Here is a 20,436-nt window from a genome sequence, read left to right as displayed (position 1 = left end):
CAAAAGGTAGTAAAACATGATTATTTCTAAGCTCTGTTGTATGTACTAAATGTAATATTGGTACGTTGTCTATTGATATTTTAGTGGCAAATTACAACCAATCGAATGGACTGCGAGCAGAGCGGTGCAGAGGTTCTAGAAGGTGAAAATATTGCGCACTACATACCTATTCATAAACATAAATACGTTAAAGCGCTAACAAACATCTGTACCTATTTATTACTTACTAGCTAGGTTAGGGTTCATTAAAACAAAATTGCATAATGCCTCATTAACTAATTTGACAAAATTTCAAATGCCCATGATCCCTAAATATCAAATTGACGCATTATTAAAATGATCAAGTCATAATGACTTTGACCGAAAACGTCCTATTCCCGAAATTACTAAATATTGATGTTCCCTTCAAACACCGGAAAGGCAATAAGTAGGTACCTAAACTTGTTTACAATTTTTTTTACAAGCTTTTATCTAGTTTATCTGTTATGATAACTGTCTGGAGGTGTAGGTATAACCTTTTAATATTTAGGTATTTTGGGATTTGGTTGTTTTGCGATAAAGGTGTTGTGATGTTTAGCCATTATGAGACAATAACATTTTTAAATTCGGTCGTATTAAAAATACAGTGTTTTGAGAAAAAAATATAGGTATTTTGGGATTCAGCCATTTTGAAACCAAGTTATTTTGAGATCTGTGTAAGTATGTTGGTAATAGGGTATAACGAAATCAAGGTAAAATGAGACCTAACCACTGTATTGTAGCTATTGTCAGCTCCTTCGTCTACGAAGAATACGTTTGTCGCGCGCCCTCGGAAACAATTCAGTTTTTCGGGATAAAATAAGTATCCTATTAAGTATTTATTCTGATCTTGTAATATGTTCTGAAGTGTGACTTGGCAGTATATAATATATACTGCACACGCAGACACACACGAATACATCACACATCGATTCATCGAAATGAGGGCTATCGCGAATGAATTCGCCGCTAGAGGCGCTAGTGTAGCGTGGGGTCTCCGCGAAATGTCAAATCTCATAGTTTTTGGGTGAGCTACGCGGGTTTATTTATAATTAGAATAATTTTGTGAATATTTTGCAATATCTGAAATTAATTATGGCAAATATGCGTTCCGGGGAAATGTGTTTTGAGACAGTTTTGTCTTTCGGAAACCTTTGTCCTCCCTTTTTTCCGAACAAAACAGGGACTTTGCAACACTGTGGCATGCTCGATATTTTTATGCTACGGTTTTAAGGTGTATTAAATATGATTTTAATCTAAACTTTGTTTTCACGCCCGTAATAACAGACTTTGAAAGCCATACTTAAAAACCTCACGCAACAGTGCGCCATCTAGTGAGACAAAAAACGATAGCCCTCATTCAGTACACAGATAGTTCGAGTCTCGTAGGACATAGGATAATTTGTAATCCCGGAAAATTGCATAGTTTCCGCGGGATAGCGATTAACGGATTCTACGCAGACGGAGTCGTGGGCAACAGGCTACCTTATGATATCAGGAAGGATTTCATCATCTTGCTCGCTAATCCTGCCGTGAAGCAGCAGTGCTTGCGTGTGTGTTTCGGCGTGGAGAGTAAGACAGCCGTTGAAATTACTGGCACTTGAGGTATCCCATCTTAGGTCTCTAGGTTGGCAACGCATCTGCAATACCGCTGGTGTTGCAGATGTTTATGGGCGGTGGTGATCTCTTACCATCAGGAGACCAACTTGCTCTTTTTCCATCCAGTCGAATAAAAAAAAAACAGCCCACAGCAGTCCACTGCTGGACATAGGCCTCTTCCATGGCTTTCCAGGAAGGATTTGTATGCGACAAGTTAATGTCGAAGGCATAAATATCTATACAACCATAGCGGTAAACAATGTATATGTATACATCGACCTTATGGTCAGTGGCATAAAGGCGTCTTGGTAACGTATCTATTCATATTCATATTTATTTATTCAAATCCATGCTCATTACATTATTAGATGGTAGTTCTACAAGATGGTAGGTACATGACACCCTGTAAGGGTATAGAATGTCTATCTATTAAAATATTTACTTATATTTATTTATGACACATTTTATATAATTCTTATTTATCTTAAATAATTCATATTTAATGTCAATACAATTTATGTTAAAATGTAATGTCAATTTCTTTAAATTATTATAATTTTATTTATCGCTTTACACGAGATCTTGTACAATATAATTCGCCCCTCTTTAAGCTTATTATACTCTACATATAATTGAATGCAATTATTTTATAAATACACGGTTATATAGATAAATCATTTGCAGGTAAATAAATGTTACTCTCTAATACAATCAATCTAGCAAGGTATACCTACCTATAAAATAATAACAATACATAGCCAAACTTCGCCCATCCATTTTGTCATAGGAAACCTTTTACTAACGCAAATATTTGATTTAAGTAACCCTATCCTATCTAAATTGATGGCATCGAAAAGTTTCGGCTCTGAACACGACTACTCAAAGGGTGGAAGGTATAGCAGATGTTCCCTCGTTATGAAGTCCCCACTGGCGATACAGACGCGGGCGCTAGTAGTTGTTTGCTTCCCCCTATTGACACATGCTTTGACTGGAAAGTGCATAGTGAATTCAGTGTTGTACGACTGAGGATTTTGTATGCCTCTTTAGGCACTGTTGCAATATGGAATTCAGTGTATCATAGTGTCAAAGTGTTTGGTTTGGATCGTTAAATAATTTTAAGCGAAACTGTGAAATACAATTAAATTCTACGTTTGTTTTATAAGATGTGATTTCAATTAGTGCTTACGTGTAGGAATTAACTTACGGATAATGTTAAATCCAATTTCATTTAAATGCTCTTAAAAATCGTTTCCGCACCTGAGTCTGAGTTGCGATAACGATTTCGTAAGATTGCAGCCATTCAGCACTATAGATAACCGTTGGAGCGTGAAAAGCCCCGTTAGTTCTTCATTTTGCCGCAGAGAGCCGGCTTCGCAGCGCCACCGTCATGGATGCACGTGATGTATGCGCGTACGCAGCCAAACAGACGCGCCGCTGCCGCGCGACAGCCTCCCGCATAACTGACGTTGCCTCCGCACTTATCAGTACTTAGCGCGAGTGACAAAAAGTGAATGGTACAATTATTATAATATTTTTGTGATTTGAAGTTTGCCGTGTTCCACATTTTTTTGTGATACAAGATGTTCTTTAAGGTAGGTGATGTTTACATTGTTTATGGTGTGGTCATTAGGACAAACGAGCTCCTACTTAAAAGAAACTTGTAATGTTTTTACAAAATTTTGATATTGTTAGTCATAAGTGAACAATCAGACTTCAAATGACTTAAAGAATGAATTAAACTTATTTTTGCCTAATGAAATGAATGACACATTACATAAGTGATTTGAGTAGATAATTCTGCTTGCTTTAAAAAAAGTTTAGTTTTCATATTTTTACTATATTAAATTCAGTTCTTTATCATATCTTTAAGAAGAAAATGAGCAAATTGCTGAGCTATCTACATACCAGTACTTAGGTGGGTACCTTTTTAAAAAATGACGCAACTCTTCCATCACACTTTGTTTACGGATTGCCGTTACTTAAATCGTTTTTTATTGTCGTATTGGCAGCAGCAATATTCTTCTCTAATTGATTGCGAAGCCTGTACCGTAACAATAGGAGTGAGGGAGCATCTTTGTTTCTAAGAGCCATTGTTTTGTCAAGGGGACAAACAACTCTACTCTAATCACAGAATAAAAATGTAATTACTGTTTTATTTCATGCTTCACTTTTTAGCATTGAATTTAAACTTTAAGAAAAACAGTCACGATTGGGCAAGATTACTTTAGACGGTTTACAAAATGCTATTGAGAACGGCTACAAAATTTCACATTGGCGCGGTTATCTTTGACTGATAAAATTGAGATGCACTGTGGCTTCGGCAAGTAAATAAAATTAAAACCTGAAATCTATTAATATAATGTGAACCAAATCGATTAACCTTCTCGTAACCAAGGCACGACTTTTTTAAGTTAATAAATTACCTAACTTAAGGCAACAATACAGATTTAATGGAACAACGTGACATCGAACGAAAACGACAATAGTTATCAAAGTTTTGTGAAACATGGAGTCGTATTTTGAAATTGAAAGCCAAAGTCGTGAACATTTTAACAAACTAAACCTACTCGCTCCGAGCCTTTGACGAACCCTATTAGTGAATGATAATTTAGTTAGCAAACTCACGGAGGATCGCTAATATTACACGATGTATTCATAGTAGTTGTCCTTACTTCGAAAATAACGTAACTTATCTCAAGGATGGTCCCAAGGACATGATGTTTGTCGCTACGACTTTCACGTTTTCCTTTCCTTTCTGATCTTTTTATATGGAGACTGGTGACGTGTTTTGGTTCACGATTGCAAGTGAGCTCATAAAATATGTGAACCTTCGTGTACTTGTGTACTTAATGCCCTTTTACCAACCAAGTTGTGTAATTAGTAGGTACGTGATGTTTAGTTAGAATACTGATTTTGTAGAAAGTTAAAGTAACTACTGTTGTTGGTATTTAGCAGACAGCTACGTGTTTTGTAAGCAGATCTAAACAACCGTCATTAAAAGGCTAACGTCCTTAAACATTTCAAAATCAAACCTTCAATTTAAAAATTTACAGCTATTTATAACCTGAGAATATAATAGAAAGAGTATAATAGCTAATTTAAGGTTTATCTCGTTTTTTTTATCATTTTAATGGGTAAGTAACGTGATGGGCATAAGTGCACGATCATAGGCTTGTGATGTCATAGATCAGGTAGAATCAAGGTCAAGTTTAGTATTGTTTACTAACCAAGTCAGCCGTTACGAACAACGTGACCTAGGCGTCTTTCCTTATTACAGTGCTATTAAAAGGCAATCACGAAAAAAGATGAATGATAAATGAGATTGATGAAATGTATGAGAAGCGAAGGTCTCATAAATTAACAAATATAAAAAGAAATAAAATATGCACTGTGCAAATTTACATCGCGAAACAAAAACGTTTCAGCGAAAGATCGGCATGATATAAATTCGACACCAAAACAACCGTTATCATAACACATAATCGAGCACACGGGGGGTTTTGTCCAGAGACAATGCGGCAGGAACTACGCTTTGCGGGCGGAGGGTTATGATAAATTTGTACAGTCCGCTCGACTCTATTGCTAGAGTCGAAAGGCTCGTTTTCGTCTTTTAAGAGGGGGGCATTACTTCGTAATTACCTGATTTAATAAGTTCGTGGCCGGGAATTCTGACGCCAACTGCTTATCGGTCAAACAAAATGGCTTTATTATTTTTACCGGCTGTGTTATTTATTATTATGATTTCAACACGCAATATCTTACGAAACTGTAAAACTTTTAGGGTGTTCCCAAGCGCAAGTTTAAGCTAGTATGATATGCTTGAAATATCAGAAAATAATCATAGATTCCATTACGCAACAAATTGCACGATACACACCTACAACCACAAGAAAGCACCTAATTATCGACCGTTAGCATAAATGTAGACCGACACCTATGCAACCTGCATTATTGCAGCATCGGCTATGCAACCTGCCATCAAGATTTGTAGATTAATAAAATATAATTGCCGCGCTAAGATGCATACAACAGATACCCCAAAATGATTAGAATATTTTCTTAAATTCATAAAAGTTCTCGATATCAGCCAAAGCATATCTTCCTAAAATAAAAAAACCGGCCAAGTGCGAGTCGGACTCGCGCACGTAGGGTTCCGTGCCATTATCTATACAACATTAGACATTAGCAAAAAAAATGGGGGAGCCCTTCATACAATACAATAACTCTTTAAAACCCAACTCTTTACTCTTTAACCCTTTAATAACTCTTTCACTTTATTATCCCATAAATATTTATTTTATTTTAATTTAATTAAGTATTTATTTTTAAAATGATTATACAACTAAACATTCTGTGAATACCTATTTTAAGCGTCTACCTGTTGCCGTTATTAATATCAAGCAAAAAAACGGCCAATAAATCACGTTTTATGTATGAGAGCCCCCATAAATATTTATTTATTCTGTTTTTAGTATTTGTTGTTATAGCGGCCACAGTAACACATAATCAGTGAAAATTTCAAGTGTCTATTACGGCTCAAGTGATAGAGCCCTGTGACAGACAGCGGAGTCTCAGTAATAGGGTTCCGTTGGCACCCTTTGGGTACGGAACCCTAAAAATAGGGTTTAGTAAAGTTTATCACGCATCTAGACTTTAATTTGATTTTGAAACAACTTAAACTGGTAATTAATAATATGAGTTTGATTAGATATAGACTACTTATAATCTAGCACGAGCTTATGTCATTTGGTACACCGCTACAGGAATATAGAGTTTCTAAACTTATTAATTATTAAATAAAAGATGTAAGTGGATGGAACGATACATTTTAATAACAGACCCTGCCTTTTTTATTTTGATTGTAACGAAATGAATATAAGCCACATAATGAAATGCAATATAAAACGTATAATATACTGAGCGGCAAAAAATCTGGCCCTCAAATGTTTGCAGAATCGGTAATTTTGTATGAAGGGTGGGCCAAATTTTGTGCCGCTGAGTATATAATAACAGCTTGATTTTAGAGGATTTTAACTTTGTTAAACCCTTTTACATCCAACCACAGATTGAGCACGTAAACAATGAAATATCACAACCTTCGATGTCACAGTCCATAGTTAAATAGATCAAATGATGTTTTATCTACCATTTCCAGTCGGTCTCGCATCATTACATGGGCAATACTACGCTCAATATTCTCAGAGGAAATTAGAATTACAAAACATTACTAGCATAGGAAGGAACAATCCGGTCCTCAGTAAGAGTAATTCGCTGATGCTATTAGTAGGTACATATGTCTGTAGTATATTTTTATGGTTAGGTTATTTAGTTCGTTTGTTCGTAGGTTTGAACTTGTAGATCCTCCGTTTTATTCAGAAGCCAGAAGACCGATTTTTCTAAACGCGGACTAAAAATACTATTCGAATTTTCGAAAGCATAGTGTCAAATTTTGCTCAATCTCAATTTGGAATACGTAGTAGTGAGTAATAGGAACAACGGTTAACATTTTTTTATATTTTCAAAGCTAGTCAAAAATTTATTGTATTTTTTTATTTAGGTTATGTTCTCGTAAACTTGTAGATCGTTTCAGATTTGTGGACTAAAATACTATTCGGTTTTCGTACAAATAATCGCCAAAGCATCAAAATGAAACTTCGTTTATTTGTGCTCTAGCGCATAAAATGACTTTTTATGCTCTAGCATTTATCATCGTCTAACGTAAGACCAAGATAATCAGCGCCAACAGTCATGAATAGTAGTTTCCACTACATATTTTCCATCACCATAAAGCTCAATAATATTTTTTACTTTAAGCCGTTTTTGATTAAATTTATTCTTTCACAAAACTTATTTTACTTTAACTTCTCTATTACCCTCGCCTGCAACTCGGGTGAATACAAGTGTCCCGGGTAAAATGACGCGTTTTATGCGCTTGTAATTTGCTATTTGTATGTAGAGTGGGCCATATATTGTGCCGCTCAGTATAGTTTCTAGTGATTTGATTATAAAACCGTTTTTTCTGGACGGGAACTTAGCTATATCGGATTTGTACTCTGCGGCTACGGACGACTGAAAGTCACGCATTTAATAACATAAAAAACTATTTTTATTCTAACTAAAAAAAAACTAACTAGTCTGGCTCAGTGACCCAAAATTAATCTTGGCCTCCGAAACGAGAGCTTGCCACTTAACCCGATCCTGCTCAACTTCACGCCAATTGCCGGCTTGAAGCTGTCGCAGATCCGCCTCCACGGTACTGTCAATAGAACTAGTGGGAACACACTGACACCCTAGAGGTATGACTACTACGGGTTTACATGATGATAATAACAATTTCAAACAAAACGTTCTATTTAATGAGATCTCGGATGTCGGTAGTTTGGATTGCGTAAACTCAACAACTTATGTGTCAAAGCTCCAAACGATTGAAGACTGGAGTATTTCATACAAATGTTAACTGGGTACTTGAAAAAAAAACGATTCTGACAGACGGACAACGAAGTAATCCTATTTGGGTTTCCTTTTTTCCTTCTAAGTAAGCACGGAACCCTAAAAAGTAATGCGTTGGCGATATCACTTTCTCCGTTATCGTGAGTCAAGTGGGTGAATCAATGCTGTAAATAGTTCACAAGCCTTATCATTAAACGTAATGTAGGAACTGTGGGAGCGACATAACGTGTTGTATCTCGTTTAGTATCTTAGATAACCGCTCAGCAGATCTTGATGTTTGCCTGAATTCTTAAAATCTAGATTTAAGCATCGCCTTTACATTGGAGGGAAAAGCTTTATTAGTAAGAAATAAGGATAAACTAGTTTAGATGTCGATGTTTTGTTTTCGTGACTTTTGTTCTTTTTTATTTTAGTAACGTAAATTAATTTGCTTCAGGAAAAAAGTTCTGAATGTTATAGTAAAATACGGCAGCAAGACCTGGGCGACCGGCCTTGTGGCCTGGATCTCTACCAAGCAACCTTTGTAATGATATGAAGAAAAAAATAATCATTTAGAAATAAGAAAATATAGAATCGAAAAGCTCTTATCTCATAAGTAGGTAACTCTTAGGTAATAAACACACTAAGCACCTACCTATACATATTATTAACACTAAATGCAGATAAGACAATACATAGTAGGCAATTCATACTTTACTTTTAGTGCAATGGAATTCAACCGCATTATAGGATGGGCTATGTTGACAACTTCACTTGCTGTCTGGTCTGGATATACAATCAATCAGTTTATATTTTTGTAACTTTCGTTTCTTTGCGTATCGGACTTATGTTTTTAGACGATATTTAATGTTGTGAAAGTAACATCTATTTGCCTAAAGGACGAGGAGGACGTAGAGATTGTGCTCAACAAAATATGTGTGATTTTAATAAATATGTTTTTTATTATACTCCTATTCTATCACCAGACTCCATCATTTTCACTTTCTGTGCTTGAAATAATATATTTATTTCAGGATATTTTAGTGTGTGAAGTTTGAGCACATGCCATCCTAATAGCAGTTGAACTGTTATAGTATCACTCATTTTCGGACTGGGGTTAAAAAATAACTCTTTAAACTCCGACACGAAATGAAAGCTAGAGGACAGGCAATGTTCCTTGAGCATATTTATTTACCCGAAATTCATACAATAGCTACCCGACGTATTACATTTTTTTGTCATTTATCTATCAATACATTATTCCGTTACTATAACAGCGAAGCACTGGCCAATTTTTTTGTACAAAAGAATAAAACTGGCCACAAGTATTATCAAATCTTCTTTCGAGAGTGGCTTTTGGGGCCGTTAGCGTAGGCTACGATGTTGGAATTTTAGGCTTTCCGACCATTCTATTTGCAGTCTTCCCTATTGATTCCTCCACGGATTTAGTTTTGGCTCAGCGAACCGGCAAATATTACGATAGGAAATGACGTAGCGTTAAATTTTCTGGCAGTTTTCTTATTCAAATATCAAAATGTGATTTCCAACCGCTTTGCATGAAATGATAAACTTTTCTTTCAGTTTAAGCAAATTTATGCAACGTATTTAACTAACCAAGTGCATGATTTCAAGAGCAAGCAAATATTTGTAGTATGTATGGCTGAAGCACAGTGTACTTAATTCATTCACTCACCACGATATGTTTATTGACATAATTTTGCATGACTACCAACTTGTTAACAGCCTTGTAAAAATCACGCTTTCGCTAAACGATATGCAAATTTTATAACATGTTCCACATACAAACTTTCAGTGCATTTATACGAATTAGCGAGCTCACAATAAATAAAGAAATAACTGGTATTCAAGGCCTTCAACTCAAATATTGCCAACATTTTGACACTCGTTTTGCATGCTCTAGCTGTAATTAAGCAATATTTGAAGCATACAAGCATTGTACAGTTTTGTTTACAAACACTTACATAAACAGACATCCTTTCACAGATATCTGCAAACGCAACTTGTGACACTGACTGACGATAATTTGCTTGTTTATAGCTCGTCTATACATATTGCTACAGTTTGCCGGTTTGTCAATTCCCTGAAATCAATCTTTGTCAACACAATCATTTAGTTTGTTCGTCATTTTTAACAAGATCAAAAAGTACTCACTTTTCTTTTGTTTAATCGACAGAATATAAATAAACCTTGCGCAAGATACCAGTCGCGGCCGACCTTAACACCGTTGTGAATTTTCTGTCGCGGCATTATCCGAACCACTGATGCGGGCACTCAAATTTAATGGTATTACGACCATTTCATGGATTGAGTCTTCAATAACTTTAAGGTTTAAATAATTAGTCAGTAAATCAGGAATAAATTAATTATGTCCAATCAGTACATAATGCGTCAAAGATATAACCAGTTTCTAGATACATGATATTTTAATCGACTGAAACTGAATACAGTTCTTGGCACACCATATTATGAATTAATTTATCGACCTAGCCAGCCATATGATAAATCTTACTATGGCTGCTTTGTCTAATCTAATACCTTTAAACGAACAATTATTTTAGGTATATTTATTTAATTCAAGGATCTCGATAACGGCTCTAATAATTTCGATGAAATCTGCTGTGGGTTATTTCGGGGGCGAACAATAATAGATCTAGCTTGGTCTGATATCGGAGAAAACTTGCATTTTCGAGTTTTAGCAGGTACTAAATGATAATGCGTGCATTCAAAGTGTTGAATGATGCAAAAAATTAATTATTTCTGAGAACTAGTAATTTTTTGGAACTTAGTAGCAAATAATGCATTATTTATAAGTTTACTTGTATGTTAATTTCCATATACGTCATGATATTAATTTGTTTGATTTTTGCGGCAATTAATGCTAGTTCAATTAAATATGGCTGGATAAACCCAAGACCAGAAAACAAAAAGAGATAAATATAAAGTACTTATAGAGCTAACCACATTGACAATAAATGCAAGATTTCCTTGCTCGGGCCAAGCGATATCTAAACATCAGCATTTAAGTTATGGGTTTCATAGTTCTATTACAATATCGGTTTTTGTGGAAGCCGTAAACCAAGATTTGATTACCCTAGTCAAGATTGGATTAAGTACATGACGTAAGTTACTTCAACGTATACTTGAACATGTATGTAGCAAGATTTAAGTAGATTATCTAGTGACAGTTGACTTAGTGGTTACAGGCTAACCCACTTATCAAGTTAAGAAACAATTTAATTTAAACTAACATAATTAAATAAGGTTACATGGCACTTGCTGCTCCGACGTGACATTTGTCGGTTCAGTGAAGTTAAGCGAAGCGGCGGTGTTGACTTCAAGGTTAATATTAATTAAAACTGAAAGCTAATTTATTCGTGAAAGTTATGAGATAAGATGACAACGACTATTAAATTAGAGCGCGTTTATAGAAAATGACACAATTTACGTATTAACGCAAGTAATACGAACTTTATACAGATATATTTATGTAAATAATCTAGTCTCCTATCCATTCCACAAGCTTACGTAACTTTATAAATAGCTAATGTCCAGTATTTCGTAAAAGATCTGGCCGGTCTACTGTATATGTTGCAAACTGTAGCATACCTACTGCCTAATTATGTAATAGTATCATTTCACTCGTGTACCTAACGTACGTACCGTACAATTATCTTTCATTAAATGCGTGTTACCGCACTAAACAACAATAATAAAGCATCATAAGTATCATCATCATCATCATCATCCCACCCTATTTACGGTCCCACTGCCGGGCACAGGCCTCCTCTCAGAATGAGAGGGCTTGGGCCGTAGTTCCCACGCGGGCCCAGTGCGGATTGGGAACTTCAGACACACCATTGAATTGCTACGCAGGCTATGCAGGTTTCCTCACGATGTTTTCCTTCACTGTAAAGCTCGTGGTAAATTTCAAATGTAATTTCGCACATGAATTTGGAAAAACTCAGAGGTGCGAGCCGGGGTTTGAACCCACAATCCTCTGCTTGAGAGGCCATAGGCCAAACCACTCGGCCACCACGGCTTTTATATTATTTTTATTTATTTTATTATAAGTATATAAGTATCATAACACTTTATAAAACTCTTTAAGAACATCTTCTTAGAAGTACCTAGCGCGTATGCTGCATAACTGGTTAAATCGTGAGCTGTGACCTTTGCATTAGACGACACAATACAGCACAAGTTGGCTGGCATATAGTCGCATTGTCCGGTCCACCAACACCAGTGCTTATTCAATGTGGCGTTCCAGACAATTATAAATAAAATTGAAAATATTCCCGCTATTTTACTGACATTTGAAATTATATATCTCTATGTGCTTATATAGGTCTATACGTCAACATCGCGATCCCAGTAGCGCGGCGCTACTACTAGAACGAGCGACGGGCGCAGTCCCCATTAAGATCCGGCCCAAAAATAAGTGTTTAATTTATTGTGAGCTGCTGAAAGTTTTATTATGTATACATAAATACGTTTTATTTTTGATTCCCGTCATTTCATTCCATTTCCGTAATTTCATTTAGCAAAAGAATATTAAAAAAGTGAGTTTTTCATTCAAGTTTGCGAATTTTACAATTTAACTTTTAAAAATTAATTCACGAACTCTAATTACGGGTTTGTTGGATCAATTTCCCAGAATCGTTATTTCCTAGTAGCAAAATTTCCGTTCGCATATTTTTTCGAATGTTTTTTTCCCCACGGTGATTTTTTACTGAAGCTTATTTTTACAGTAGCGTTTCTTTCCAATCAGAATCGACACAGACACAGTGTCGACGGAGCTCCGCGCGGAGCTCCTACTTTTGCGTAGTTTTAGCCCTTCGGGCCGATGCAAACTTAACATAACCTAAACCTACCTGTTTCTGTGTCGATTCTGTTTGGGAAAAAACGCGATTGTGAAAATAAGATTCAGTAAAAAAGCATATCGGGAAAAAATGCGAACGGAAATTTTGCTACTAGGAAATAACGATTCTGCGAAATTGATCTAACAAACCAAATTACGCCCAAAAAAAATTTTTTTTTTCGATTTGGCCGAAAACTTTATTACCAGGCAGTTTCAATCAATGAACGGAGCCGTTAGTCAAAGTAAACGGAAATCAAGAAAATCACGGTGTATAATTAGACACGTGCCCATTGAGTTGTATATTTGACCACCCATTTGATACTAAAAATAACTTTAAAAATAAACGTACACCACTTCTATCACTGAATTCTTAACTGGATAACAGCCAATGATATAGGTACGTCGACAGTTGTTCAATTAAGAGACTATCAGACATCACTATCTCAAATGTAAACTAATGTAGTTTTTTTAAAAGCGTAGTAGCAATACTTTCCTGTCACTAAGTCGAAGATCTTATCGACTAAAATGTGAAATGAGCGTTTGATTCGCCCCATTGGATAAATCGAAGCGATTCTCATCTCAACAAACTCTACTAACTAATCTGCTGAGAAGTTTGTTTTAATGACGATCCCCCGAGCTTTAGATCAGGAAACTACTCAGATGTTGAGCTATCCTAGTTTATGATAAAGTTTGAAAGCATTAATGGACGTAGCGCGAAAGCTAATCCATCTAAACAGTTGTCGAACAAATTTATATACCGCTGATAATATAATAACTACAATTTGTAACACATTACGAGAAGTAACTTCTCCAATTTGGCATATAAATAAAGCGAATGTATGGAAAGAAAATAACGAAATGGCAGCGGTAAGAGAGGGTAACATTTCATAATGAAGTGAGTGGTTGCCGCAACTCCAATTTGCTATCTTTTATGTCCTCTTTACGCTCGCAAGCTCCGTAACCTGGATTTGAAATATTTTTGTTTAAAAGATTCTGATTCCATTGTTCATTTACTGCAGGTACCAACACGCATTATTTAATAACATACTAGCTTATTTAACTTTAGTAAATTGTTAAACAATGCGAATAAAAAATTGAATGAACACAGATCGCAACTGGGGTGTCACGGACGGAAGAAAGCGGCTACTGCGGATGTAGATAAAAAGTTAGTTATGTGGTAACTCACACTATATCCACATTACAATCCACATACACACGTTGCAATGAATGAAACTCATTTACAGGTCAATGTCGAATATTAACCTCGATAATGAAAGCCAATTTTTATTTTCATTTAGACGTTGAGGAAATTTTCGTGAAATGTTTATTCGTAGTTGACGTCACGTCGTCTTTGGGTGCCTAAAAATATCTGACACTGAATCACAAGCACTGTTCTATTTCAAAGCTTTAGTAAAAAAATCTGGTGCGGCTGAGGGCGAATGCGAAGTGATGTCGAAAAACACTTTTTTAAATCTTAACGAAGTCGTCATTTACTTGTGATAACAATAATAAACATGTAATTTGCTGCTTTTTTGCGACTTTACTAAACAAAGACAAATGAAACTTAAACTATAGTCTACTGAGAGCCGTAATTACTAGCCGGATACAACGAATAAAACATAGTCACGATCAATAATTAGACTATTAAAAAGTTAACTTCGTCTAAATAATATTATTGGTCTTTGAAAAAGCTTTTAAAAGTCACGATTTTTGAAATTAAAGTACTACTCGTACATACATGAGTCGCTTGAAATAATTTTTAATTTTACTTTTCATTACTATTCCTTCCTCTGAATACGTATTGTTATTAAGTATTTGCTTTTCACGAAGTCTGCTGTACAAAAGCCTGACCCCACCTACATAATCAAGTACACAAAATCAATAGTTTTTATCTAAATTGGCCTCTGGGTTCGTTCATTATTTTTAATTTGTTTTGATGGTGACGTTGTCTGAATTAAAAATAAAATGTCTACTTTTAAACATTAACATATCACCTACGTACCGTCGTTTTTAGAAATTAATGTTGTATCGTGCCTTTTTTAAATTTACAAGTACTAGTGCGTATCCCAAATAGGAAACACAAAAAGAAATATCTGGGTGTTTTAATGATTTACAACTAACCCACCCGGTTTCGTTCGAACAATCGTGCGTGAGTTATGGTCTTAAATTCACACAAAATGTATAATAAGTATTATTATACTTATGTAGATTATCTTATCTATCTATCCAACCATAACAATCTAATTTACTTGATCGCAAAAAGGTTGAGCATATTTTTTACCTGTACGATTTGGTGCTCTGCCATTGAGACAATACGCCTCATGTTTCGTCTGGCATTCGCAAAGACTGAGGCTAATATCGCTGTAAAGACTATAACTAATAGCGTGAATTTGTAATGACAAATTTGAGTAACGCATATATAAATAAATAATTACAGTACTGAGAAAGAACTTCAGCTTTTCTGGACAAACTTTATACACTTATCAAAATTAATATAACCTTATGCTACTTTAGAAGCTAGAATAGAATCTAATTCGAATTCCGTGCAAGAAAATCTTGGAAATAGCCAACATAAAACTGATTAATCAACTTTAACTGTCAATGTGCCATATGTACAAGTCGTAATCCATTTACATGGTCGTAAATTACTTTAATTGCTTTAACAAATCAAACATCCATACTACAAATATTGTTGCAAATCGCGGACCATTTCTCGATGCATAATAAATAAATAACCGAAGATACAATCTACCTTATACAAACTGAGTATACTTACAGATTATTTATTGTGCAACCGGAAAGAGCGAACAAGCATGCAGTGCGGAAAACCAACACATCCTTAATTTTAAATACGCTATTGTTTTGCACACGCAGGCCGGATGTGTCAAGAAATTGGGACCGTCCTGTGTACAGTAATTGTTGTCAGGTGTCTGGAGATCGCAGTGTACTGGCAACTTGAGCCCAGCTCAATTTCGAGCTAATTTGAAGCCGACAGTCTCTTTGAAGTAATTGAATCGCTTGCTTGCGGGCTAGAATCCCCACCTACGTGGTTTATGTGACTATCACAAACAGCTCCTGGGGAGCTACTACGAAATTCGAAAATCGTTCCTCACACTCTCGTATTAAATAATGTAAGCTCAACGAGACGGCAAAATACGGAATTCGAATTTTGTACTTCGAAGTAGGTGTAGGGCCTGGTTCAACCGCATAAACAAAGATATCAGATTCGTGTACAGTCAAGAACAAAGATATGAATACAGGCAAAGTGCAAAAAAAAAATGTATACATGACCTTAATGTTCAGAGAATAAAGTCCTGTATACATATTTTTGGCACTTCAAACGTAATGTATATTTTTGTTGCTGACTGTACATACCACTAATCAAGAATAGAATATTACGAGTATTTCTAAATATTAAAAACTCTTGTCGAATTAGATTAAACTTCGTATTTAGCATTAAAATGCTGCAGGGGAATATTGTCTAGTATGAATAGAATAAAAATAAAAACAGTTTGCTTTTGATTATCTTATCTCTAAAGAGTTTCGTAAAATAATATTTAATTCTCTTAGAGACCACTAGACATAATGATGTTTCATCTTAGTGATTTACGTGACCATATTAATATATGTTGAAGATACAAAGACATCAATTTTTATTACTGTCAAGAAACTGTTTCTTTGGTATCCAGCCAACTACCAGTACACGTGTACACACCCTCTCAAAATTGATTGATAGCTGCTGTAAATAAGTGTAAACAAAAGAAGCAAGTTGTAACTACACTTGGTTAAAACTCAATATTGAATATTTATGTCGATGGTTATCTTATCCATCACTCTCAAGATTTATTTATTAGGTAACCTAAATACTTACATCTTCTATGCTATTTCATTATAGCTAATGTATGATGATAGACGTTATGTTATTTCATCGGTAGTAATAGTTCTCTAAAGATTAAATACATTATATGTAATACCTTTAACATAGCAGTGACAGAAAGCAATTGTGTGAAAAAATTTAATACGCCAAGTGGCCTAAGATTAAAAAACTTTCAGTAGCCGTACGTTAATGTCAGCAACAGGGTGTAAGCGTAAACATATCCAAAGTTCCGCAGCTAGGACATTCCCTTGCGGAAAAATTCACGAGCGGGTCCAGGGTTGGCATTTTTACTGACTGTTAAAAATCTATACTTACTATGCATTTATTCGCTGTATCGTTGTTTAGTTTCCAATAAGTTTACTCTGCCTATCTATACTCTGGTGCACATCCGTATAGTGCCTTACAAAACTGCTGAGCTTTTATGCATATGAGTATAAGTGACATTACAATATTATGCTGATAAATATTTAGTACCCGGGCGACCGAACTTTGCTCGGGCTAAAACTCGATAATAAGCGTTTTCAGAGAGATAAAACCAAGCTAGATCGAGTTGTCATCCCCGAAAACCCTCCATACCAAATTTCATCGAAATCGTTGGAGCCGTTTCCGAGATTCTGATTATATTTTTATATAGAATTACTCGTTTAAGGGTATTAGATGTACCTACATTTTACCTGCTCAAAACGAACACCCTGAAATTCATGCATAGAATTTCGTACTAAGCTAAATAAAAAACATACAGTCGAATTGAGAACCTTCTTCTTTTTTTGAAGTCGGTTAAAAACTTGTTATTTAGACCCTACGTAGCATTATTCTGAAAACGGCTAGCCCTAATTTGTATTAGTGTTTCACTAAATTTCATTATGTGTTTAAGTACAATACTTCTGGTTTCCGAAAAAGTTGGGAACCCTAGCTTCACCGCAAAGAACGGTCGGCCCGGCAAGACGTCGTGCTCGTGCGCGTCTCTGGACCGTGAATATTTATAGACGACGCTCTTCACGCAGACGAAACTGAAAGTGTTAATTTTTAGGGAAACACGTTGGGCACGGTCGGTGGGTAGCAGAATTATTTTCTATCTCGACCTCACTAAAGTGTAACTTTGTGGTAAAGTTAAGCTTTAGTTTTCGTGGGACTTGAACATAGCGGCATAGAATTAACGCATTCACTGCCGGAAACTTGCACATAATACGTACACTATCTTACAAAAATACCACAAAATATTCTTCATCAGCGCTAAAAATAAGGCTGCAATGTCAGACAACCTGAATTTTCCCTGAAAATAATGAAAAAAATATTTATTTTGTTAATGGACTCCTTTTAAGGGATCATAAGTATAAGTCCTTTTCTGCAATAGAGGCATTTTTGTAACACTGTATGCTTTTTCGGGACTAGTCATTCGAGTCGGGAAGCAGTCATTTGAATGACACATTGTGGTTTGCAGCATCTCTCGATGTCTCGGGCCCACTCACAAGCATTTTTTCTAGTCTCTCAGTCAGTACCTGTTACAGTTTATTTTTCGTGTACCATGATACCATCACGGTGAATAAGTGTACAAAGGCCATTGCTCAAATGACACTACCAAAAAGATTCTCGTCTCGCAGACACGTTAAAACTGTTGTGTTTACAATGATAAAGCAGCTCTAAACCGTAATTGTTACATAAACAAACCATAAAAGTTAAGGGCGGCGGCGGCAGCAGTTCAGGAAACTATAAAAAATGTAGTGAGAACATAATTATAAAGATTGTTTCGTACTGCATATTAAGGGCCACTACTGCACATGCTAAGAGTCATTTAGTAGGTACGGTTTTTTTTTAAACCGTGATCCTAAAAATCCTAAAATTGATTAAAATTAATTTAGAATGAAATATTTACTGGTAACACAATACTCTTTGCAGCCAACAGCCAAGTTAATAATAAATTCCTTGTCGTAAAGATTCGCTTTAAGAATTATTCAGTCTAAAAAAACTCGCCGAGACGTGGGTTGAAATAATATAACATTTATTTTGCCCTTTATTACGTTTTGAATAAGAAATAGATACCTAAGCAGTGAAATCAATGGAAGATTAACTAGGGAAAAACTAGTTCAAACTACAGCGACGTCAGCCAAATGTCTTCCTATTTAATTCCGCCCCAGAATAGTAGGCGCCGGGTCTTTAAGGCGAACCTATTTTGGCAACATTTCAAACAGTCTCTGCAGATGTCTTGTACTAAAGCACTCATCCTGGCCATAATGGGCCCGCCACAATCACGCACGGTCGAAAGGCTCACGAATGGCGAGGAGACGATGACGAATTCCTTTGATCTAGAGTACCTATTTGCAAGAAATTCGAGGGTGCGATTGGTGTGGAGGGCCATTGTACAATACATATTTCGTCACAACTTTAAAAAAAACTCGTACCTCAAAATAAATAATTTTCTGAGTGCACTTTATGAACATTAGGTATGTCAAGGTTCAATTTTGTTGACATATTGATTTTAGATACGAGATATTTTTTAAAGGAGTGGCGACTTCAAGATCCGAACCAGAACTACGAACAGCCGGGGCTTACTTTTGTAAGTTTTTGCAAAGTTACGTTTATGAAGTCATAATCATAATGGATACACCTTCAGATTAACGTGCAATTGTAAAATATCCATATTTGTTTCAAGGCTAAAAATTTCGTCACATCTTTCGATCAAACTCAACTATATAGTGAACCAAATATCAGTTTAAAATGTATAGGGTTGATATTAACCGGACGGTTAAGCATTCTCCACGAACGTATCACAATTTTCGAACTTTTTTCCTTTCACTCCAAAATAGTAGGCTCTTATACCTACGTATAAAATGTATACCTATGATTTTTAATAAGATGATAAAATTCAAAGGGTAAAGAGAGCCTCAAGCGAGCCGACTCGACTATATAAATTAATTCACTGTAATATTTATTTTATTACTCAGTCTTCATTCGCCCAATTGCAATAAAATTATTTATCCTTCTTATTTAATAAGCTCACTCGCGTTAGCAGAAGGCTCAGTTTAATAAAAAGTTTGTCCAGACGGCTAGATTTCCTATCTGTTTATACAGATCAACTTTATACTATTTATTCTTTGCACCCAGAGGCGTTCTATAGCGTTAGCAGCCAAAACAAAGTAAAATTATTAGGTCTTTCTTGTCCATCTGTAACATTACCCGGGTTCCGAAATGCGTGCAGGAAACAGGAATTCTATCTCGTTCGTCATCTCTCTCTAGCTAGCTATTTAAATCTCCTTCTTCCACCTTATTCCTGTATTAAATTCTATGAATTGAAAACTGTTCAAATGATTACCTTAAAAAAGTGTAAAATAGAATAAAGGCAAAAACATTTTAATCGAACATTTTAACTAACAGTAAAATCTAAACCATAGATTAAGGTGACAAGTGTAAACTGCTCATAAATTTATGCTTCATGTTTAGCGGGAATGCTATTTATTCGAGACCTCATTGTCTGTTATGAGTATTCGACGCTAATTTATTACTTTTTGCTTCGATAATCGAGCGGAACGAGATATATGTGACAGGACTGTTATTGTCATACCGACGCACGACACTGGCAGATCGCCAACATTTCCAATTTCCAGTGGCATAATATAACGTTACAACCGTTGCTATG

The 20,436-nt window shown here is 35.5% G+C and overlaps 2 protein-coding genes across 2 annotated transcripts in view; one reads left to right on the top strand and one right to left on the bottom strand.

Moving 5' to 3' along the window:
* Positions 1-20,436, bottom strand: part of MCU (mitochondrial calcium uniporter) — a 203,691-nt gene that overhangs the window by 169,503 nt on the left and 13,752 nt on the right. The gene's annotated exons all lie outside the window — the stretch shown is intronic.
* The window catches only part of jv (javelin), a 97,935-nt gene that overhangs the window by 71,042 nt on the left and 6,457 nt on the right, over positions 1-20,436 (top strand). The gene's annotated exons all lie outside the window — the stretch shown is intronic.

This window comes from Choristoneura fumiferana, chromosome 12, assembly GCF_025370935.1.
Source record: "Choristoneura fumiferana chromosome 12, NRCan_CFum_1, whole genome shotgun sequence".
NCBI lineage: Eukaryota > Metazoa > Arthropoda > Insecta > Lepidoptera > Tortricidae > Choristoneura > Choristoneura fumiferana.
Note: the sequence above shows the minus strand (reverse complement) of the source record. Positions and strands in the feature narration are given on the sequence as shown.